The 22,933-nt window shown below is 44.5% G+C and overlaps 1 protein-coding gene across 3 annotated transcripts in view; it reads left to right on the top strand.

Annotated features, from left to right (window-relative positions):
• LOC122539545 (B-cell scaffold protein with ankyrin repeats-like) overlaps positions 1-22,933 on the top strand; it is a 305,708-nt gene that overhangs the window by 104,897 nt on the left and 177,878 nt on the right. The gene's annotated exons all lie outside the window — the stretch shown is intronic.

The following is a 22,933-nucleotide window of genomic DNA, read 5'->3' as shown; positions in this document are numbered from 1 at the left end:
TGAATATCACAAACAATAAAGCACCCAGCTCTGGTCCCAATAATATGCAACTACACACCAGACTCCAGTCACACAAACAGCCTTCCACTGCCACCATCTGATTTTATAATGTTTCATTAGCTTGTGGGACATAGGAGTCACTTTTATTTCCTGCTCTTAGTTGTCCTTGAGAAGGTGATTGTGAGCTGCCTCCAGTGGTGATGCGAGTGGATGCTTGTAGTGCCAATGATTGAATGTCAAGGGCGGTGGTTAGATTGTGTCTCTTATTGGAGATGGTCATTGCCTGGCATTTGTGTCATGTGACTGTTACTTGCCACTTGTCAACTCTAGCCTGGATGTGGTCCAGATCTTATTGCATATTAACCTGCTTCAGTGTCTGAGGAATCACAAATAGTGCTGGACATTGTGCAATCATCAGCGAACATCCCCACTTTTGACCTTATGTTGGAGGAAAGATCATTGAAGCAGCTGAAGGTGGTTAGGCCTAGGATGCTTTGCAGGGAAACTCCTGCAGACATGTCCTGGGGCTGAGATGACTGACCTCCAACAACCATGACCAGCTTCCTGTGTCGAGTCTGACTGCAACCAGCAGAGAGTTTATTCCCTGATTCTAATTGATTCCAGTTTTGCTAAGAGACTCAGTTAAATGTGGCCTCGATGTCAAGCGTTATGACTCTCACCTTATCTCTGGAAATCAGTGCCTTTGTCCATGTTTGAACCAAGGTTGTAATGGGATCAGGAGCTGAGTGGCCCTGGCAGAACCCAAACTGGGTGTCACTGAGCAGGTTATTGCTAAGCAGGTGCTTCTTTATAGCACTGTTGATGACACCTTCCATCAGGTTACTGAAGATCAAATGTAGACTGGGCGGTAATTGGCTGGATTGGATTTATCCTGCTTATTGTGTACAAGAGATACCTGGGCAATTTTTCACATTTTCTGGTAGACGAAGTATTGCATTTGCACTGGAAGAGCTTAGCTAGGGGAATGGCAATTTCTAGAGCATACATCTTCAGTACTATTGCCAGAATGTTGTAAGGGCTCATTTGCTGTATCTAGTGAGCCTCCAGCCATTTCTTGATATCATGTGGTGCAAATTGAACTAGCTAAAGATTGATATCTGTGATGCTAGGAACCACTGGAGGAAGCTGAGATGGATCATCCACTTGGCACGTCTATCTGAAGATTGCTGTGAAAACTTTAGCCTTGTCTTTTGCACTGATGTGTTGATCTCTCTCATCATTAAGGATGGAGATAGTGGTGAGTTTAATTGTCCACCACCATTTGTGACTGGATGTGGAAGGACTGCAGAGCTTAGATCTGATCCATTGGTTGCGGGATCACTTAACCTTGTCTATCATAAGCTTCTTATGCTGTTTGACATGCAAGTAGTTCTGTCTGGTAGCTTCACTAGGTTGACACCTCATTTTAGCTATACTTGATGCCTCCTGCATTCTGCATCAAGCCAGAGACTGCTTGAGTGGGGGATATTCTAGGCCATGAGTTTGCAGATTGCCACACAACATGGTGGACGGTATTCTCAATTTGAAGGTGCAACTTTGGCTCCACAAGGACTGTGTGGTGGTCACTCTTACCCGTACCGTCATGGACAAATGTACCTGCATCTGACAGGTTGGTAAGGATGAGGTCAGTATGTTTTTTCTCTCTTGTTGGTTCCTTCATCACCTGTTGCAGACCCCTAGCATAGCAGTTATGTCCTTTAGGACCCAATCAGGTCAATCAGTAGTGCTGCTGCTATGTCATTGTTGGTGATGGACGTTGTATTCTGCTACCAAGCATACATTTTGTGCCTTTGTCATCCTCATTACCTCCTCCAACTGTTGTCCAACATGGAGGAGTGCTGATTCATCAGCTGAGGGAGGATAGTACGTGGTAATCAGTGGGAGGTTTCCTTGGCCATGTTTAACCTAAAGCCATGAGACTTCATGGGGTCTCGGGTTAATGTTGAGGACTCCCAGGGCAACTCCCTCCCAACTGCATGCCATTGTGCCAGCACCTCTGCTGGGTCTGTCCTGTAAGTGGATGGTGGTGCCTGGGACATTTTCTGCAAGGTATGGTTCTGTGAGTGTGATTCAGTCAGGCCAATGTCAGGTGGTCCTTTTTGTTTCATTTCTTTGAGATTTTGTAATGATTATGACTGATTGATTGATTGGCTTGCTAGGCTATTTCAGAGGACAGCTGACAGTTGGCCAAGTTGCTGTGGGTCTGGAGTCTCATGTAGGCCAAACTAGGTGAGGATGACAGATTTCCTTTTCTGAAGGATATTTGTGAACCAGTTGGGTTTTCATGGTCATCAGGAGATTCTTAATTCCAATTTTTTAATGTTAAATTGAATTCAAATTTCACCATCCTCTGTGGTGGGATTTGTATCCTGGTCCCCAGAATATTAGCTGGGTTTCCGGATTAATAGATTAGCGATGTTACCACTAGATCATCGCCTCCATGCAAGTATATAGTCTCCTTAGCTTTTTTAATAAAGGTGTAGGAGCAGGTATTACCTTTCCAAGACAGGTAAGAGAGGGCAAGCTGCAAAAGATTCTCCATCAACTGTAATGGAGATGGATTAGGGTCATGCAGTTTATCTGCTCTTGAGATGACAGGCATGATCTTCAAATTTAACCACAATTTTATTTTTAGTACCTTTGCTCTGTGTTTGTAAAATCAGGAAACATATCAACTGAAAGCAAGCATGAGAGATCGAGGGCACAGTCTGCTTTGACACAGCCCATCTAGCTAATCTGTTACGATCTCTGCCCTCGTGATCTCTCCCACCCTGTGAATCCAAAAATAATCTCACTGCCTCCACAAGCCTTTCTCTATCCAAAACTAATCCCACTTCCTGTGCTTTCTGCAGAACCGTTATGAAATTACTGCACAGAGACTGATGTCCCGTCACCAAGTCACCCTTTATTAACTGGTGTGCACTACACTGGCTGTTGCCAGCCAGCTCAGAGTCAGTCCTCAACTGAGGAGATTCTAGTCTCCCAGTTGTATTTTTTCCCCTATAGTATTGTCATACATAAGAACATAAGAACTAGAAGCAGGAGTAGGCCATCTGGCCCTTCGAGCCTGCTCCATCTTCAAAAAGATCATAGCTGATCCTTTCACAGCCTCAGTTCCACCAGCCCTCTCACCATGACCGTTAATTCCTTCATTGTTCAAAAAAAATCTGTCTTAGCTTTAAAACCATTTACTGAAGTAGCACCAACCACTTCACTGGGCAGGGAATTCCATTGATTCACAACCCTCTGGGTGAAGAAGTTCCTTCTCAATTCAGTCCTAAATCTGCTCCCCCTAGTTTTGAGGCTATGCCCTCTTGTCCTAGTTTTTCCTGCCAGTGGAAACCTCCTCTCTACTTCTATTTTATAGAAACATATAAAATTATGAAGGGAATAGATAAGATCCCCCCTCATTCTTCTGAATTCTAATGGATATAATCTCAACCTACTCAGTCTCTCCTCATATAGCCTCCCTCAACTCTGGAATCAATCTAGTGAATCTCCTCTGCACCCCATCTAATCCCAATACATCCTTTTTCAAATCAGGAGACCAAAACTGCATGCAGTATTCCAGGTGTGACCTCACCAGCACCATGAACAGCTGCAACATAATCTCTCTGCTTTTAAACTCAATCCCTTTAGCAATGAAGGGCAAAATTCCATTTGCCTTCCTAATTACGTATTGTGCCTACAGACCAACCTTCTGTGATTCATGTACAAGGACACCCATGTCCCTCTCTCTGCACTGCAGCATGCTGCAATTTTTTATCATTCAAATAATAGTCCTTTTTACTGTTATTCCTACCAAAATGGATGACTTCATATTTATTAACATTATATTCCATCTGCCAGACCTTTGCCCACTCACTTAAACTATCTATGTCTTTTTGCAACGTTTCACAGTCCTCTGCACACTTTCCTCTACCACTCATCTTAGTGTCATCTGCAAACTTTGACACCTGACATATGGTCCCCAACTCCACATCATCTATATAAATTGTAAAATAACTGTGGTCCCAACACTGATCCCTGAGGTACACCACTAGTCACTGATTGCCAACCAGAATACCACTCATTTATTCCCACACTTTGCTTCTTGTCAGTTAACCAATCCTATCTCCATGCTATTACATTGCCCATAAATGCCTTGCATCTTTATCTTATGCAGTAGCCTTTTGTATGGCACCTTGTCAAATGTCTTTTGGAAATCTAGATGCACCACATCTAATGGGTCCCCGTTGTCCACCGTGCTCATAATGTCTTCATAGAATTCCAGTAGATTAGTTAAGCATGACCTGCCCTTCATGAACCCACACTGTGTCTGCCCAATGGGACAATTTCTATCTAGATACCTTGTTATTTTTTTCCTTGATAATGCACTCAAGCATTTTCCCCACTACAGAAGTTAAGCTAACTGATCCATAATTCCCCATCATTTGTCTACCTCCTTTTTTAAACATGTGGTAGTAGTGCTTATATTTCTCCAGCACCCATGTTGATATCCTGGTTTTTTATATAGTACACTGGTTATGGCCAGCCAGCTTGGAGTTCATCCTAAACCGAGGAGATTATAAATCTCCTGGTGAGATTGGTCAGCCAAGGCTTTCCTAATTGACCCAGGTTAACAACCTCAATCAAGAACCTCATCGTTATGAGGTCCACCTGCTTCTAATCACTATATCCTTCCTACTGTAAGTCCAGGACTGTAGGCCTGGTCTTTCACTTGGAGCATATCTTGCGATGCTTTCACCCCAGGTCTGGTTTTTCCCACTCAGACTCAGACACAGGTGGCATGCACTGGACCGTGGCTCATATCTTAAGTCAAGAGTGTTCTCCTCTTCCTCTTCTGGCAGCAATGGTATTGAAGCTGCATCCATTTCAGATTCTGAGGTTTCCTCGACACGAGACAGAGGGGGAGTACCTACAGTTTCTGCTAGGCCTACTGGCTGTTCTGAGGGGCCAGGTGTGTTTTGCTTCTGCCTCGTTTGAGAAGTAATGTCTTTCAGGTGATGCAGGTGTTTGTTCTGGACTGTATCACTGACTTGAACTTTGTAAGTCACAGGACTTGACCTCACATCAACCTTGCTTTGTACCGATACAGGACCATTTCCATGGTTCCAGCACAATACTTCATACCATGTTGACTATACCTAATCAGTCCTTGCTTTTCCAAATACATGTACATCCTGTCCCTCAGGATTCCCTCCAACAACTTGCCCACCACCAATGTCAGGCTCACTAGTGTATAGTCCTCTGGGTTGTCCTTATTACCCTTCTTACAGAGTGGCACCACATTAGCCAACCTCCAGTCTACTGGCACCTCACTGTGACGATCGATGATGCAAATATCTCTGCAAGGGGCCCAGCAATAACTTCCCTAGCTTCCCACAGAGTTCTTGGGTACACCTGGTCAGGTCTTGGGGATTTATCCACTTTTATGCATTTCAAGATATCCAGCACTTCCTCCTCTGTAATATGGACATTTTTCAAGATGTCACCATCTATTTCCCCACATTCTATATCTTCTGTGTCCTTTTCCACAGTAAACATTGATGCAAAATACTTGTTTAGTATTCCCCCACCCCCCCCTCCCCCCCACCCATTTTGTGTGGCTCCACACAAAGACTGCTTTACTGATCTTTGAGGGGCCCTATTTTCTCCCTAGTTATCCTTTTGACTTTAATGTGTGTGTAAAAACCCTTCCCTGTTATTAGTACCTCATTCAGATAAATGGCAACCGGTTCTCCATGGTCTTCTGGGAATGAGTGCAGGCTGATGACACCACAAATGGCAGTCTTGTATATTGGTATAGGCCTTTATGGGCATTAATTGTAGCATACTTCTGAAACTCCTCATCCAGTCACAATTGCAGGTAGGCATGGCTCATGTCCAGGAGGTAAAAACAATGACTGCAGGTGCTGGAAACCAGATTCTGGATCAGTGGTGCTGGAAGAGCACAGCAATTCAGGCAGCATCCGACGAGTAGCAAAATCGACGTTTCGGGCAAAAGCCCTTAATCAGGAATAAAGGCAGAGAGCCTGAAGCGTGGAGAGATAAGCTAGAGGAGGAACACTTCAACCCCAGGGCATCAATGTGGACTTCAACAGCTTCCTCATTTCCCCTTCCCCCACCTCATCCTAGTTTCAAACTTCCAGCCCGCACTGTCCCCTTGACCTGTCCGGACTTGTCCGACCTGCCTAGCTCCTTTTCCACCTATCCACTCCACCCTCTCCTCCCTGACCTATCACCTTCATCTCCTCCCCCATTCACCTATTGTACTCTATGCTACTTTCTCCCCACCCCCACCCTCCTCTAGCTTATCTCTCCACGCTTCAGGCTCTCTGTCTTTATTCCTGATGAAGAGCTTTTGCCCGAAACGTCAATTTTGCTGCTTGTCGGATGCTGCCTGAATTGCTGTGCTCTTCCAGCACCACTGATCCATGGCTCATGTCCAACTTTGTAAAGGACAGGCCCCTTCTACCCCCCACCTTAACTTCATGGTTAAGTCCTCTGTGCAAGGAATTGTGTATTTTACCAGCTGCGAAAAGCGGTTTACCGTTTGCTCAAGTGGTGAACCAAGCCTTTAGACTTCACAATTGGTGCTGCCCATTCTGCAAAATGCAAATTATTTGATGACTCCTTTGCTCTCCAGCCTTCTGATTTCCTCTGTACCTTTGCCTGCGAGGCAAATGACATTGGGTGGGCCTCGCAAAATCTCAGAATTGCGTTCTCATTAACATGTAAAGTGGCTTTGCCCCCTTTGATAATCACACCCCTTCTTGAAAAACGTCTGGGTATTTCACTGAGGCAGCCATTTTCCAATCGAAAAATGTTGAGCCAATCAAGGTGAATCTTTCTCAACCAGTTCTGCTCCCATCGGCTTGGTTCTGAGTCTTTCACTACCATCATTGGTAACTGCACCAACTGCCTCTCATAGGAGACCGGAAGCAAATTCGTGTCCTTAAGTTGCAACGGTTCCCCAGTGTACGTTCTCAGTCTTCAAGTGGGGAGATTCTAATCTCCTGGTTTTTTAAAAATCTTTTTTCTTTGTCTTTGTGAAATAATGCACAGAGGTCAGTTCCCGTCACCAAGTCACCCTTTATTTCACTGTGCATCGTACACTAGCTGTGGCCCACCAGCTCAGAGTCAGTCCTCAACTGAGGAGATTCTAATCTGCTTTTATTTCTTTTTTTTGTGTTGTCTACATCTAAAGGCAAAAGCAGTCCCTAGGTTGCAAACTAATGGGGCTCTGTGACCAATAGCGGTTCCCCCACACTTGACTGAACTGAGAAGTGGCCCCCATTTGGTTGAAAACTTATGCAATATGTTTGCTGACAGCACATTTGCATTTTAGCAAGAGCCAAAGACTAAGTGGAATGGCAAGGATGATAAGGCATGGAAGCTGCTAAGTAAGCAAGGACTGAGAGAGCAAGTGAGTAACCTCAGATGCAGCTTGGTCCAATCCTTGATCTGGGTGCCTGACACTTTGCAAAGTTTTCTTCCTGCGGTGTTTCAAAGCTTAATGAGAGTGCACCTTGTAGTGCAAGTGGATCAGAGATGTACCAAGATGATTATGAAGAGTTGGCAGATGCCAGTATCTGAGGATGAGGGGGCAAGTGTGGCCCCCTGGATTGTGCCTTGAGATGCTGTTTGGTGCTGATCAATATGTGGGTGTCTCACAGTTGGTGGCAAGCTAAAACCACCAGATATCTGTTTTGAATTCCATGTTGAGATTTCCTGGCATCTCGATTTTTGGCAAGTTTGATAAGATAAGCAGCTGAACATTAATGAGGCAAATTGGGCCATTAACAAGACATTTAAGAAGCTACAATCCCCTTTAATTGACTGTTCTTCACTGCATAGCAAGAAACTCAGTTCGCTGCTTGTCAAAATAATAAAAGGTGGCATGAGATGCTCCAGGTATGAAGATAAGCCTTGCCACAATTCTTGTCTGATTCTGCCACAAGTCTCACTGTATTCCATGTGGCTCTCACCCCTGTGAGATTCTGCCCAATGGTATCTGACTCATTCAGTTGCTTTGGTAAATTATTCCACATTGCAGAAATTCAATGAGTAAAGGTATTCCTATGAACCATGTTCTCTATTTGAATTGATGAGATACCTCAGCACTGACTCCAAACCACAAGACTGCTTTTCCTGATTGCACTGTCGAAAATTTATTTGAACTCTCCTTTGGCAACTCCACCCAAGTGAAAATGATTGCATTGCTGCAGATTTGTGCATGGCTCGGTGGGCTAGTGACATTAATTAGCTACTGTTTTGCAGACCTGAGTTCTTGAGCTTCCTCGAAGGTCTTTTTGTGGTGTTGAAGAAGAGCAATCAAATCAGCAGCTTTAGTTATGGAGAAGGTAGAAGTCATCTTGAGAGATCTGCTTTCTGAGAATCAGAAAATGGTAGAGCATAGAGGAGGCCATTCAGCTCTCACGTCGCAAGAGCAACTCAGCGAGTTCTATTCCTTGCCTATTCCCTATTGCTCTCAGAATCATTTCCTTTCACAACGCCAAACCATTGCGATATACTATAAAGGTTCACAAGAACTATCTACTTCATTTTTATTGCTCATGGGACATGAATATTGCTCGCAAGGCATCATTTGTTGATCATCCTTGATTGCCCTGATGAAGATGAGAATGAATTATCTTCTTGAACACTGCAGTCCTTGGGTGTAGGGACGCTATCAGGAAGGGCATTCCAGGACATTCCCCCAGGTGAAGGAATGGTAATATAGTTCCACATCAGGGTGGTGTGTGAAGACTAAGTCAGAGAGCTTTGCTGAGTTACTGCAGTGCATCTTATAGAAGGTACACACTGTGGCTACTATGTATCAGTGGAGAACGGAGTGAATTTTAAAGGAGACGGAGTCAATCCTAATGAAGAGCATATGCTCAAACCGTTGATTCTCCTGCTCCTCGGATGCTGCCTGACCGGCTGTGCTTTTCCAGCACCACAGTCTTTGACTCTGATCTCCAGCATTTGCAGTTACTCTCAATTATGCAGCTGCTTTGTGTTGGATTGCGTTAGGCTTCTCTCTTGGCAATGCACCCATCCAGGCAAGTGGAGAGTATTCCATCACATCCCGAATTGTGACTTGCAGAGCATAGAATTTTATAGTGCAGAAGAAGGCCATTCAACCCATTGTGTCTGTATCAGCTACAAATTGAACTACCAAATTAGTCCCATTCTTGAGCCCTATCTCTGTAGCCCTTTAACTTCATCATTTTACAATCTTTATTCAGCTGTCTTTTGAAATCCCCTATGGAGTCTGCCTCCACTACTCTTCCAGGCAGTGCATTCCAAATGCTAACAACTCTCTGAGTAAAGAAATTTCTCCTCATCTCACTCCTAGCTCTCATTGTTGACAATCTTGAAATGGTGATTTCCTAGTTACTGACATACACAGTAGAAACAAATATCCTTCCCCTGTTAAAATTGTTCATAATTTTGAACACCTTGATGAGGTCACCTCTGCTCCAAGGAGAATAAACCCAATTTCTGTCATCTTTCTTTGTATCTAAAATCCTCCATTCTTGATCTAATTCTAGTAAATCTCCTTTATACTTTCTCAGGGCTTTAAAATCCTTCCTTAACTAAGGTGCCTGGAACCAAACACAATACTCCAAATGTGGCCTGACCAATGATTTGGAGAGATGTAGCACCATTTCTTTACTTTTTTACTCCAGGCCTCTATTTATAAACCTAAGGATCCTATAAGTCTTCCTAACAACTGATTCACCTTGCCTGGCTACCTGCAGAGAATTATGTACATGAACCCCAAGGTCCCTCTGCTCCTGTACTCCCCTCACAAGTTGTACCATTGAATGTGTATTGTCTGTCTGTGTTTCTTCTAACAAAATGCATTACCTTCCAATTCTCTCCATTGAAACTCATCTGTGAGGCGTTTACCCATTTGGCTAGATTGTCAGTGTCCCTCTGAAATCTCTCCGTATCATCCTCACAATTTACTATTCTCCCCAGCTTAGACTCATCTGCAAATTTAGACACTTTTCCCTCAACACCCATCTCCAAATTATTCATATAAATCAGAAAAAAAGAGTCCCAACACTGATCCCATTGGGAACATACTTTTAATTCATCTCTAATCTAAGAAATGAGTACTCATATTTTAATCCCTGAAGTCCAAGGATCATTCTTATTAACCTATGTTGTACTCCCTCCAAGACAAATCTATCCTTCCTGGGATGTGTTCACATCTGTTCACAGTACTTCAACGGGCGTCTAACTAGAACTAGAAATGTTGTAGATGTGATGCGTTTTAAGTAGATGACAGCAAAGGTGGAGGTTCAGGGATGTGTGGAAAAAGAAGAAAATAGAGAGACAACATCAGAAACAGCCCTGTAGACCCTGCATAGTCCTCCTAATGAGCATCTTTAGGCTATTACAAATTAGGAGAGCTGTCTCAGGGACGAGTTAAGCAACAGCCTGTCATAGTCATACTCACTGAATCATACCTTACAGACAAAGTCCAAGACACCACCTTCACCATCCCTGAATGTGACCTGACACACCAGCATTGGTGAGAAAGTGAGGGCTGCAGATGCTGGAGATCAGAGCTGAAAATGTGTTGCTGGAAAGGCGCAGCAGGTCAGGCAGCATCCAAGGAACAGGAGAATGGACGTTTCGGGCATAAGCCCTTCTTCAGGCTTCCTGAAGAAGGGCTGATGCCTGAAACGTCGATTCTCCTGTTCCTTGGATGCTGCCTGACCTGCTGCGCTTTTCCAGAAACACATTTTCAGTGATGATCCATCTCTGCCTTTTCCAGATGTTCCCAGCAACACACATTCCAATCTTTAGCCAAATTGATTCACTCCATGTAATATCAAGAAACTGATAGAGGCACTGAATATTGCAAAGGCTATGGGCTGTGAGAACATTCCGGCAATAGTACTGAAGACTTATGCTCGAGAACTTGCTGCTCCCTAGCCAAGCTGTTCCAGTACAGTTACAACATTGGCACCTTCCTGACAGTGTGGAAAATTGCCCGCATATCTCTTGTACACAATAAGCAGGACAAATCCAACCCAGCCAATTACCAACCCATCAGTGAACTCTTAATCATCAGTAAACTGATGGAAGGTGTCATCAACAGTGTCATCCACCAGCACCTGCTCAGCAATAACCGGCTCAGTGACGCCGGTTTGGGTTCCTCCAGAGTCATTCAACTCCTGACCTCATTATAGCCATGGACAAAAGAGCTGAATTCCAGAGGGGAGGTGAGAGTGACAGCTCTTGATGGAAAAGCCATATTTAACTCTGTTCTGTCAAGGAGACCTGGTAAAGCTGGAATCAGTGGGTATCGGGGGTTAATACTCACCTAGTTGGAGACAATACCTAGCACAGCAGGAAATGTTTGTGTTTGTTGGGGGTCAGTTATCTTAGCTCCAGGACATCTCTGCAGGAATTCCTGAAGGCAGCGTCCTAGGCCCAACCATCTTAGCTGCTTCATCAATGGCCTTCCCTCCATCATAAGGTCAGAAGTGGGGATGTTCACAATGATTGCAAAAGGTTCAGCATCATTACTAAGATACTGAAGCAGTCCATGTTCAAATGGAACAGTATCTGTACAGTACCCAGGCTTGGGCTAACAAGTGGCAACTAATGTGTCCACCACACATATGCCAGGCAATGACACCTCCAATAAAAGACTATCTGACTACCACCCTTTGACATCACTGAATTCCCCCACTATCAACATTCTAGGGGTTACTATTGACCAGAAACTCAACTGGATTCAGCACATACAACAACGGGTCAGAGGCTAGCAATACTGCAGTGGGTAACTCACCTCTTGACTCCCAAAAGCCTGTCCACCATCGATGAGACACAACTCAGGAGTGTGTTGACATACTCCCCAGTTGCCTGGATGGATGCAGCTCAAGAAGCTTGACACCATCCAGGACAAAGCAGCCGCTTGATTGGTAGCATATCTACAAGCATCCAATCCCTTCACCATCAACACTCAGAAGCAGCAGTATGTACGATCTACAGGATGCAATGTAAAAATCTGCCAAACATCCTCAAGCAACACGATCAAAATCCACAAACCCTTCCGTCTAGAAAGACAAGAGCAGCAGATAAATGGGAACACCACCACCTACATGTTCCCCTCACCAAGCCATTCACCATCCAGACTGGAAAAATGAAGTTGGTTGATTATGAAGCACTTTGGAACATCATGCATTTATTTTTGCAACTATGTACATGTATCGCTTTCTTTCTTTACCTTGTTCAGACTTACAGCCAGCTCTTCAAAGTCATTGCCACTGTGATTACGTTTTTAGTGACATCACCACCAGCTCCTCGAAGGTTTTCTCTGTCTCCTCGTGTTTGAAACTGTTGACCTTCTTCCCCCTTCAACGTTGGGGACTCCATTCCCTCCCGGTCTCCACTGCAGCACTGTCAACACATGGCAACACAGCTTAGATCTGATCTGTTGGTTGTGGGATGGCTAAACTCCATCACTTGCTGCTTATGCTTTTTGGCAAATAGTCCTTCCCCAGATTGACACCCCATTTTTAGGTATGCCTGGTACTGCTCTTGGCATGCCCTCCTACACTCTCCATTGAACCATGGTTCATCCCCTGGCTTGATGGTAATGGTTGTGTGGGGGATATGCCACGCCATGAAGTTATGGGATTGTGCTAGAGTACAATTCTGCTGCTGTTGATGGCCCACAGCATCTCATGTTTGCTCATTCCTGAGTTGCTAGATCTGTTCGAAGTCTGTCCCATTTACCGTGGTGATGGTGCCACACAATACAATGGAGGATATTCCCAATGGGAAGTTGGAGGTGGGGGAGGGGGGGGGGGCGGGCACGGAGGTATGGTCTTTGTCTCCACAAGGACTATGTGGTGGTCACTCTTACCGGTACTGTCACGGACAGAAACATTTGCAGCCAGCAGATTGGTAAGGATGAGGTCAAGTATGTTTTTCCCTCTTGTTGGTTCTCTCACCACCTGCCTCAGACCCTGTCTAGCAGCTATGTCCTTTAGGACCTGACGAACTCAATCAGTAATGCTGAAAATGAGCCAGTCTTGGTAGTGGACATTGAACTCCTCCATCCAGAGTACATCTTCGAAACAAGGTTTGAATTCACATGTAAATCAGACAGTAGAACATAGAACATTACAGCACAGTATAGGCCCTTTGGATCTCAATGTTGCATCGACCTATGGAACCAATCTAAAGCCCATCTAATCTTCACTATTCCATTCTCGTCCATATGCCTATCCAATGACCATTTAAGTGCCCTTAACGTTGGCAAGTCTATTACTATTGCAGGCAGGGCATTCATTCCATGTCCCTAATACTCTCTGAGTAAAGAAACTACCTCTGACATCTGACCTATATCTATCACCCCTCAATTTAAAGCTATGTCCCCTCGTGCTAGCCATCGTTATCCGAGGATAAAGGTTCTCACTGTCCAACCTATCTAACCCTCTGATTATCTTGGAGAAAGTGAGGACTGCTGATGCTGGAGAAGGGCTTATGCCCGAAACGTCGATCCTCCTTCTCCTTGGATGCTGCCTGACCTGCCGCGCTTTTCCAGCAACACATTTTTAACCTCTGATTATCTTGTCTGTCTCAATGAAGTCACCTCTCAACCTTCTCTCTAATGAAACAGCCTCAAGTGCCTCAGCCTTTCCTCATAAAATCTTCCCTCCACACTGGGCAACATCTTGCTAAATATCCTTTGCACCCTTTCCAATACTTCCACATCCTTCTTTTCATGCAGTGACCAGAACAGTATGCAATACTCCAAATGTGGCCGCACCAGAGTTTTGTACAGCTGCAGCATGATCTCATGGTTCCGAAACTCAATTCCTCTACCAATACAAGCTAACACACCATATGCCTTCTGAACAACTCTATCAACTTCGGTGTCAACTTTCAAGGATCTATGTACCTGGACACCGAGATCTCTCTGTTCATATACATTACCAAGAATCTTACCATTAGCCCAGTACTCTGCATTCCTGTTACTCCTTCCAATCACCTCACATTTTTCCGCATTAAACTCCATTTGCCACGTCTCAGCCCAGCTCTGCAGCTTATCTATGTCCCTCTGTAAACTACAACATCCTTCATCACTATTCACAACTCCACCGACCTTAGTGTAATCCACAAATTTACTAACCTATCCTTCTATGCCCTCATCCAGGTCATTTACAGAAATGACAAACAGCAGTGGACCCAAAACAGATCCTTGTGGTACCCCACTAGTAGCTGAACTCCAGGATGAATATTTCCCATCAACCACCATCCTCCATTTTCTTTCAGCTCGACAATTTCTGATCCAAACCGCAAAATCACCCTCAATCCCATGCCTCTGTATTTTGTGCGATAGCCTTCCGTGGGGAACCTTATCAAACACCTTACTGAAATCCATATACACCACATCAACTGCTTTACCCTCAACCATCTGTTTGGTCACCTTCTCAAAGAACTGAATAAGGTTTGTGAGGCATGATCTACTCTTCACAAAACTGTGTTGACTATCCTTAATCAACCTATTCCTTTCTTGATGATTATAAATCCTATCTCTTATCACCCATTCCAACACTTTCCCCCACAACTGAAGTAAGGTGTCCGGGTATATAATTTCCAGGGTTGTCTCTACTCCCCTTCTTGAACAAGGGAACAACATTTGCTATCCTTCAGTTTTCTGACACTATTCCTGTCGACAATTACGACATAAAGATCAAAGCCAAAGGCTCAGCAATCTCCTCCCTGGCTTTCCAGAAAATCTGAGGATGAATCCCATCCAGCCCAGGGAGCATATCTATTTTTACACTTTCCAGAATTGCTAACACTTCCTCCTTATGCACTTATCACACATTGACCAGACCAGAAAAGGACAGGTAATTTTCTTTCCTAAAGGATGTGTGTGAACCATCTTTGTGGTTCTTATTGATAGGTTTACTTCCAGATTTTAAAAAAGTTACTTCCAAGTTTTTAAACTGTTGTGACAGGTTTTGAAATTGTATCCTCGGAAAAACAGTTAAGATACACGAGGTGGTAGTAATGTCACTGCACAAGTAATCCATAACCGAGTGTTAATGTCCTGGGGTCAAATCCCACCAAGCAGATGGTGGACTGCCCTTCAAGAATTAAGGGTGAGAAGTAAATTGCCGGCCCAGACACTAACATCCCCATCCTGTGAACACATTTAAATAAAAATACTCCTCCATTGTTAATTAATAATTACAAGTTCATTTGATAATGTCAGATGTTGGGTGCTATCAATTTAACTTGAAAAATAGTTGAGTAGATTTTATTCCAATGTTTGTATTATCAAAAATGGCCATTCAGCCCTTTGAACCTGCTCCACCATTCATTCTGATCATCCTACTCAGTCCCCGTTCTTGCTTTCTCGCCCATGCCCTTGATTCCATTAGCCTTAAGAACTATATCTAACTGTTCCTTCACGGCAATAAGACCGATTAACCTAATTGTCAATTTTGGGCGGATGTTTGATTTATTGTTGATGAATTTTTATTCACTGGTCGAGAGGGGATTTTGGCCTTCATGGATCGAAATCACTTCCAAAACCGCAGACCTTGAAATTAAGTCAGACACTTACATTTTGTTTTTATTTTACATAAAGGAAGTGTCTCTTGGTCTTCCATCCTTGCAAAACGGTCACCAGAACACGTTCACTCACCGACTGTGAGGCCCCTCTCCAGTTTGATGCACTTTACAGCATTTCACAAAAGGCCACAGTCGAAAGTGCACTTGAGTAACCATTCCATTTCTCTCACGGATGATGCTTGACCAAAATTGTCCAACTTGTTTTGTAAAATTATGTTTAATTTATGATGTAGGTTTAGCCCCTTTTTTGGGATCTGCGATGACTCTGTTTAAACAGTTCAGCATTGAAAGATTATGGATGAGGTTGATCATTCATCATGTCTGAGTTCAGAAGGAGTCTTTTATCCATCTGTCTGAGTTGAGTTTCTGCTTGAGCCAGAGTGTGTGTTGGAAAAGCACAGCCGGTTAGGCAACATCCAAGGAGCAGGAGAGTCAATGTTTCAAGCATAACCTCTTCATCAAGAATGTAAGGGTGGCCCAAGGGGGCTGAGAGATAAATGGGAGGGTGGGGAAGGTAACTGGGAATGCGATGGGTAGATGGAGGTGGGGGAGAGGGTGATAGGTGAGAGAGGAGGATGGAGCAGATAGGTGGGAAGGAAGATGGACAGATAGGGCGGTGCTGAGTTGGAAAGTTGGATCTGGGATGAAGTGGGGGGAGGGGAAATGAAGAAACGGATAAAATCCACATTGATCCCGTGTGGTTCTTCCTCCAAGTATCAGATGGTTAAGGTTTGGAATGGAGGAGGCCCAGGACCTGCATGTCCTTGGAAAAGTGGGAGGGGGAGGTAAAGTGTTCAGCCACAGGCAGTGGAGTTGGTTAGTACAGATGTCCCAGAGATGTTTTCTGAAATGTTCTGTAAGTTGGCTCCCCAATGTGGAGGAGACCACATCTGGAGCAACAGACTCAGTAGGTAATGTGTGTGGAAGTCCAGGTAAATCACTGTCGGATGTGGAAGAATCCTTGGGGGCCTTGGATGGAGATGAGGGGGAGGTGTGGCTGCAGGTTTTGCACTTCTTGCGGTGGCAGGGGAAGATGCTGGGGTGGGGGGGGAGATTATTTGGGGGGCACGTGGACCAAACAAGGGAGTCACAGAGGGAATGCTTTCTCTGGAACACAGATAGGGATGGGGAGGGAAATATATCTCTGGTGGTGGGGTCCGTTTGTGTGTGGCTGAGATGGCGGAGGATGATGCGATATATCCGGCAGTTGGTGGGGTGGAAGAAAAGGACAGGGGCGAGGGGGTGTTCTGTCCTTGTTGCAATTGGAAAGGTGGGGTTCAAGGGCGGAGATACAGAAAGTGGAGGAGATGCACTGGAGGGCATTGTCGACCACATAGGAGGGGAAATTGCAGCCTTTGAAGAAGGAGGCCTATGGGATGTTCTATTGTGGAATTGGTCCTCCTGGAAGCAGGTGTGGTGGTGGAATTAGGTACAAGGGATAGTGTTTTTACAGGAGACAGGGTGGGAGGAGGTGTAGTCCAGGTAGCTGTGGGAGTCAGTGGGTTTGTAATAGTTGTCTATGTTGAGTCGATCACCAGAATTGGAGATGGAGAGGTCCGGGGGCGGGGGGGGGGGTGGTTTCCAAGATGGTTCAGGTGAACTTGAGGTCGGGGTGGAAACTGTTAGTGAAGTTGATGAACTGTTCAATCTCCTCATGGGAACACGAGGTAGCACTGATACAGTCATTGATGTAGCAGAGGAAAAGGTGGGGAATGGTGCCAGTGTAGCTGTGGAAGATAGATTGTTCCATGTACCCTACAAAGAGGCAGGCATAGCTGGGGCCTATGTGGGTACCCATGGCTACGCCTTTGGTCTGGAGGTTTGAAGGAGAAATTGTTGAAGGTGAGGACCAGTTCAGCCAATCAAATGAGAGTGTCAATAGAAGAGTACTGGTTGGGTTGGCAGGAGAGGAAGAAACAGGGCTCAGAGGCCTTTGTCATGGCGGATGGATGTTACAGAGACTGGATGTCCATGGTGAAGGTGAGCCAGGGAAACGAAAGTCATGGAGGAGGTAGAGGGCATGGGTGGTGTCCCAAACATAGATGGGGAGTTCCTTGACTGAGGGGGATAGGACGGTGTCAAGGTATGCAGAGATGAGTTTGGTGGGGCAGGAGCAGGCTGAGACAATGGGTTGACCAGGGCAGTCAGGTTTGTGAAGTTTGGGTAAGACGTCGAAACAGGTGGTGCAGGGTTCTCGGCCTATGAGGTTGGAGGCTGTGGATAGAAGCTCCCTTTAGGTGATGAGGTTGTGGATGGTCTGGGAGGTGATGGTTTGGTGATGGGAGGTGGGATCATAGTTGAGGGGGATCTAGGTTAACCTGACATATAGGCCTGAATAGAACTTTCTTGAATAAAAGAATGACTTTCTCTGCTTTTAGGTGAAGGCTTTTTTTTTATTGTTGTCCAGCAGTAGTAGTTATGATAAAAAGTGGACAAACAACTACTGGAGAGAAGTATATTTTCCTTCATGCTATGATTGATGAGCTGTTTGTCTCTAACTGAATGAGGGTTATAACGACAGACCCCGAGCTGAATGATGGCTCTGGGTATGTATGTGTGTGTGTGTGATCAAGCAGGTGGATGATGGTGTTTTAAAATCCATTCCACTTTCTTGCTATTTCTTTGGAAGGTTTGCTAACATTTCTGAGTGTGCAAATCTAATGTTTGTTCACAGGGTGATGTATTCGGATAATAGCTTGATAGTAATGGGCACTGCAATGATTATCAAGGAACAAAAACAGAAGTTGCTGGAAAAGCTGAGCAGGTCTAAGAGCATCTGTGGAAAGAAATCAGAGTTAACATTTCGGATTGAGTGACCCTTTCTCAGAAATGATTAACAAGAGTTTGGAGATGTTCAGAAATTGTTTGCTTGTAAAACTTGGATCATTTGAATTCCAAGTTTACATTTGAGTGTTTGAAAACTTTGCTTTAAAAGAATGTTGCCGAATAGACCTTTGGAGAGAAAATGGTTTGTTTTTCCAACATATCAGTGTTGCCATCTCAAAACCTCAGGCCTCTGTATTTAGACATTGCTGTGAATCTATCTGGTGTATCAAATTCTGCTGGCCATATTATGTATCTTGTTACTGAGATGGTCAGTTACCCTGTCCAGCCATTCAGTTGCAGTGCAGTTACTGTTATACCACAGCATTTATCTGTTTTTGATCCATTTCTACCATAAGTCTCATCATTTTTGTTCCACTTTGTACTGCTGTTAAACAAAAATTTTGGATACTCTCAGCAGCTTTGAACTTTGTTGTGCAAATGTGCCTTGACTCCACAAGATGATCGGATCTTTCTGTAGGTTAGGACACATGTTAACTGAGCCTTTGTAACTTGGTTACACTTTGCCATTCCCAACAATAACTGAAACATAGTGCCCCTTCCCCCACCTCAGCCTACACACCCCATCCCACCCTGGGCACACACATGATTTAAATATGATTTGGCAGCAACACATCATTGCATTTTCTGGGAGTTTAGTGATACTGCTGTCATTATGAACCCAAAACACCATGTTGTCGTGAAGAGAGATTGTGCTGGAAAACTTGAGGCAGATTACTAGTACCTATAAAACTGAAACAAAATTCTGGTTGCCTTATGCACACAAGTGAATGAACAGATTATCAGTCAAACAGGAGTAGGCTCTGTTAATGAGCAATTAGTTTAAGTTTCATCTGGAATCCAGTCAGGGAAAAGCAAAGCTCCGAAATAAACCCGGAGATTAGTGACCTCTTGCCTGGATGCTCTCTCGTTCTCTTTTCCTCCTCATCATCATCTTCAGTCTCTCTCCCTGTCTTATTTTGTAATTTATTTTACTTCAGGATATTGGTGATGTTTTCCACAAAGGATGGGCTCCCATGTGAATCCTGTATGGAGCTGGTGAGAACTTTTCAAATGCTCAGTTTGGGTCAGTTTTCACCTCATTTATAAAACATCCCGGTGTTGAGAGCCAGTTTCCACAGTTCTGTTTCAGTCCTCACTCAGAGACTCTGTGTATCCCATGTCATACCAGCGGGTTATCTCCTTTAACCAACTTTACCGTGTTGGTGTCCAGAAAGAAGTCAATTGTGGAAGGTACTTTGTGTCTCTGTTTTGCTGCTCCTGACATTTGGAGTTTAGAACCAAGATGCCCCGTTCTGTGTCTGTGATCAGTCTGTCTGCCGTGCAGATTGCTCTGAGTTCAATCTATCGTGACCTTGTCTGGAGCCAAACCAACTCTTTTTTTAATCAAAGCTTGAACGTTTACAGTGAGATAATGGGTGCCTAGACTCTGCAATACCGTCTTGGTCAGGTTTGCGTTAACGTGCAGATCCTGATTGAGGTGGAAGGATCGATTTGGTTTAAGTTAATCAGAGGAATGTGTGCTAAGAGGATTGCTACTGATTGTGGTGGTGGGACTCATTATGCAGATAAGGCTTTTAAAAAAAACAAATTGGAGATTAAAATAGTAGTTAACCTTGTAAAAACTTAAATCAGTTCTCACTCCCAAAGTGCTTCATGTTCATCTGATCTCTGAGCACCCAGTGAGCACTCTCTAACAGCAACTATCTGGCATTCTACCATTTAACTGTTCCCTTTTAGGGTGAAAGGAAAGGTTGGTCGATGTAGGGAATGCTGGATGACTAAAGGAATTGAGGGTTTGGTTAAGAAAAAGAAGGAAGCATATGTCAAATATTGACAGGAGAGACCGAGTGAATCCTTAGAAGAGTATAAAGGCATTTGGAGTATACTTAAGAGGGAAATCAGGTGGGCAAAAAAAGGACATGAGATAGCTTTGGCAAAGAGTTAAGGAGAATCCAAAGGACTTTTACAAATACATTAAGGACAAAAGGTTAACTAGGGACAGAATAGGGCCCCTCAAAGATTAGCAAGGCAGTCTTTGTGTGGAGCCACAGGAGATGGAGGGATACTAAACGAGTATTTTGTATCAGTGTTTACTGTGGAAAAGGACACGGAAGATGTAGAGTGTAAGGAAATAGATGGTGACATCTTGAAAAAGGTCTATATTATGGAGGAGAAAGTGCTGGATGTCTTGAAACACATAAGTGGATAAATCCTCAGGACCTGATTAGGTGTATCCTAAAACTCTGTGGGAAGCTAGGGAAGTGATTGTTGGGCCCCTTACTGGGATATTTGTATCATCGATAGTCACAGGTGAGATGCCGGAAGACTGGAGGTTGGCTAATGTGGTGCCTCTATTGAAGAAAGGTGGTAAGGACAAGCCAAGGAACTATAGACCAATGAGCCTGATGTCGGTGGTGGGCAAGTTGTTGGATGGAATCCTGAGGGACAGGATGTACATGTATTTGGAAAGGCAGGGACTGATAAGGGATAGTCAACATGGCTTTGTGCGTGGTAAATCATGTCTCACAAACTTGATTGAATTTTTTGAAGAAGTAACAAAGAGGATTGACGAGGATAGAGCAGTAGACATGATCTCTCTGCACTTCAGTAAGGTGTTCGACAAAGTTCCCCATGGAAGACTGGTTAGCAAGGTTAGATCTCATGTATTAGAGGGCGAACTAGCCATTTGGATACACAACTGGCTCAAATGTAGAAGACAGAGAATGGTGGTGGAGGGTTGTTTTTCAGATTGGAGGCCTGTGACCAGTGGAGTGCCACAAGGATCAGTGCTGATCACTACTTTTCGTCATTTATTTTAATGATTTGGATGTGAGCTTAAGAGGTACAGTTAGTAAGTTTTCAGATGACACCAAAATTGGAGGTGTGGTGGTCAGTGATGAAGGTTACCTCAGATAACAATGGGTTCTTGGTCAGCTGAGCCAGTGGGCTGAGATGTGGCAGATGGAGTTTAATTCAGATAAATGCGAGGTGGTGCTTTTTTTTAGATTAGATTCCCTACAGTGCGGAAACAGGCCCTTCGGTCCAACAATCCACACCACCCCTCCAAAGAGTAATCCACCCACACCCATTCACCTACTCCCTACTAATGCACCTATCACTATGGGCAATTTAGCATGGCCAATTCACCTGACCAGCACATCTTTGGACTGTGGGAGGAAACCGGAGCAAACACACACAGACACAAGGAGAATGTATGAACTCCACACAGACAGTCGCCCGAGGCTGGAATCGAACCCAGGACCCTGGCGCTGCGAGGCAGCAGTACTAGCCACTGTCCCGCCCAATCTTAGCAGGGCTTATACGCTTAATGGTAAGGTCCTGGGGAGTGTTGCTGAACAAAGAGACTTTGGAGTGCAGGTTCATAACTCCTTGAAAGTGGAGTCGCAAGTAGATAGGATAGTGAAAAGGCATTTGGTGTGCTTTCCTTTATTGGTCAGAGTAATGAGTACAGACCCAGCCTCCCTGTAACTCAAATCCTCCAACCCTGGCAGCATCCTTATAAGTTTTTTCTGAACCCTTTCAAGTTTCACAACATCTTTCCGATATATTCTATCAAGCTATGTTTCACTTTGGAATCTGTCTTGTTCAATATTAGCTTTAGCTGGCATTATTACACTGTTTTTAGGAAGGACTAAGAGTATGGGTGTGTTCAGATTCAGAGTGATTATCTACATTACAAAGGAATTTACCATCATTCACTTCCAGGAGTGTGGAGCTTGCTCAGTATTGCTCCTCTGACAGCACAGCATTCCCTCAATACTGACCTTCTAACACTGCACATTCCCTCAATACTGACCATTTGACAGTGCATCCGTTGCTCCTGGTATGGTCTCCTCTACATCAGGGAGACAGGACACCTTCTTGCGGATCGTTTCAGAGAACATCTCTGGGACACCCGCACTCACCATTCCCACCGCCCCGTGGCTGAATACTTCAACTCCCCCTCCCACTCTGTCAAGGACATGCAGGTCCTGGGCCTCCTCCACCGCCAAACTGTTACCACCCAATGCCTGGAGGAAGATCACCTCATATTCCGCCTTGAGACCTTGAAACCACACGGGTTAAATTTGGATTTCAACAGCTTCCTCATTTTCTCTCTCCCCCCACATTATGCCAGTCCCAAGCCTCCAACTTGGCACCGCCCTCCAGACCTGTCCATCTCTCCCCCCTCTGACCTATCACCTTCTCCCTCACCTTCATCCACCTATTGCTTTCTCAGGTACCACCCCACCCCCTCCCATTTATCTCTCAGCCCCAGCCCACAAGCTTCATTCCTAATGAAGGGCTTATCCCTGAAATGTCGATTCTCCTGCTCCTCGGATGCTGCTTGACCTGCTGTGCTTTCCCAACAACACTCTTGACTCTGATCTCCAGCATCTGCAGTCCTCACTTTCTGCCATCAGTACTGACCCTCCAA

Source organism: Chiloscyllium plagiosum, unplaced genomic scaffold (genome assembly GCF_037043375.1).
Source record: "Chiloscyllium plagiosum isolate Xiang-an unplaced genomic scaffold, Cpla_swu_hap1 HiC_scaffold_36, whole genome shotgun sequence".
Classification (NCBI taxonomy): Eukaryota; Metazoa; Chordata; class Chondrichthyes; order Orectolobiformes; family Hemiscylliidae; genus Chiloscyllium; species Chiloscyllium plagiosum.
The sequence above is the reverse complement of the archived record's forward strand: the minus strand, read 5'-3'. Positions and strand labels throughout refer to the sequence as shown.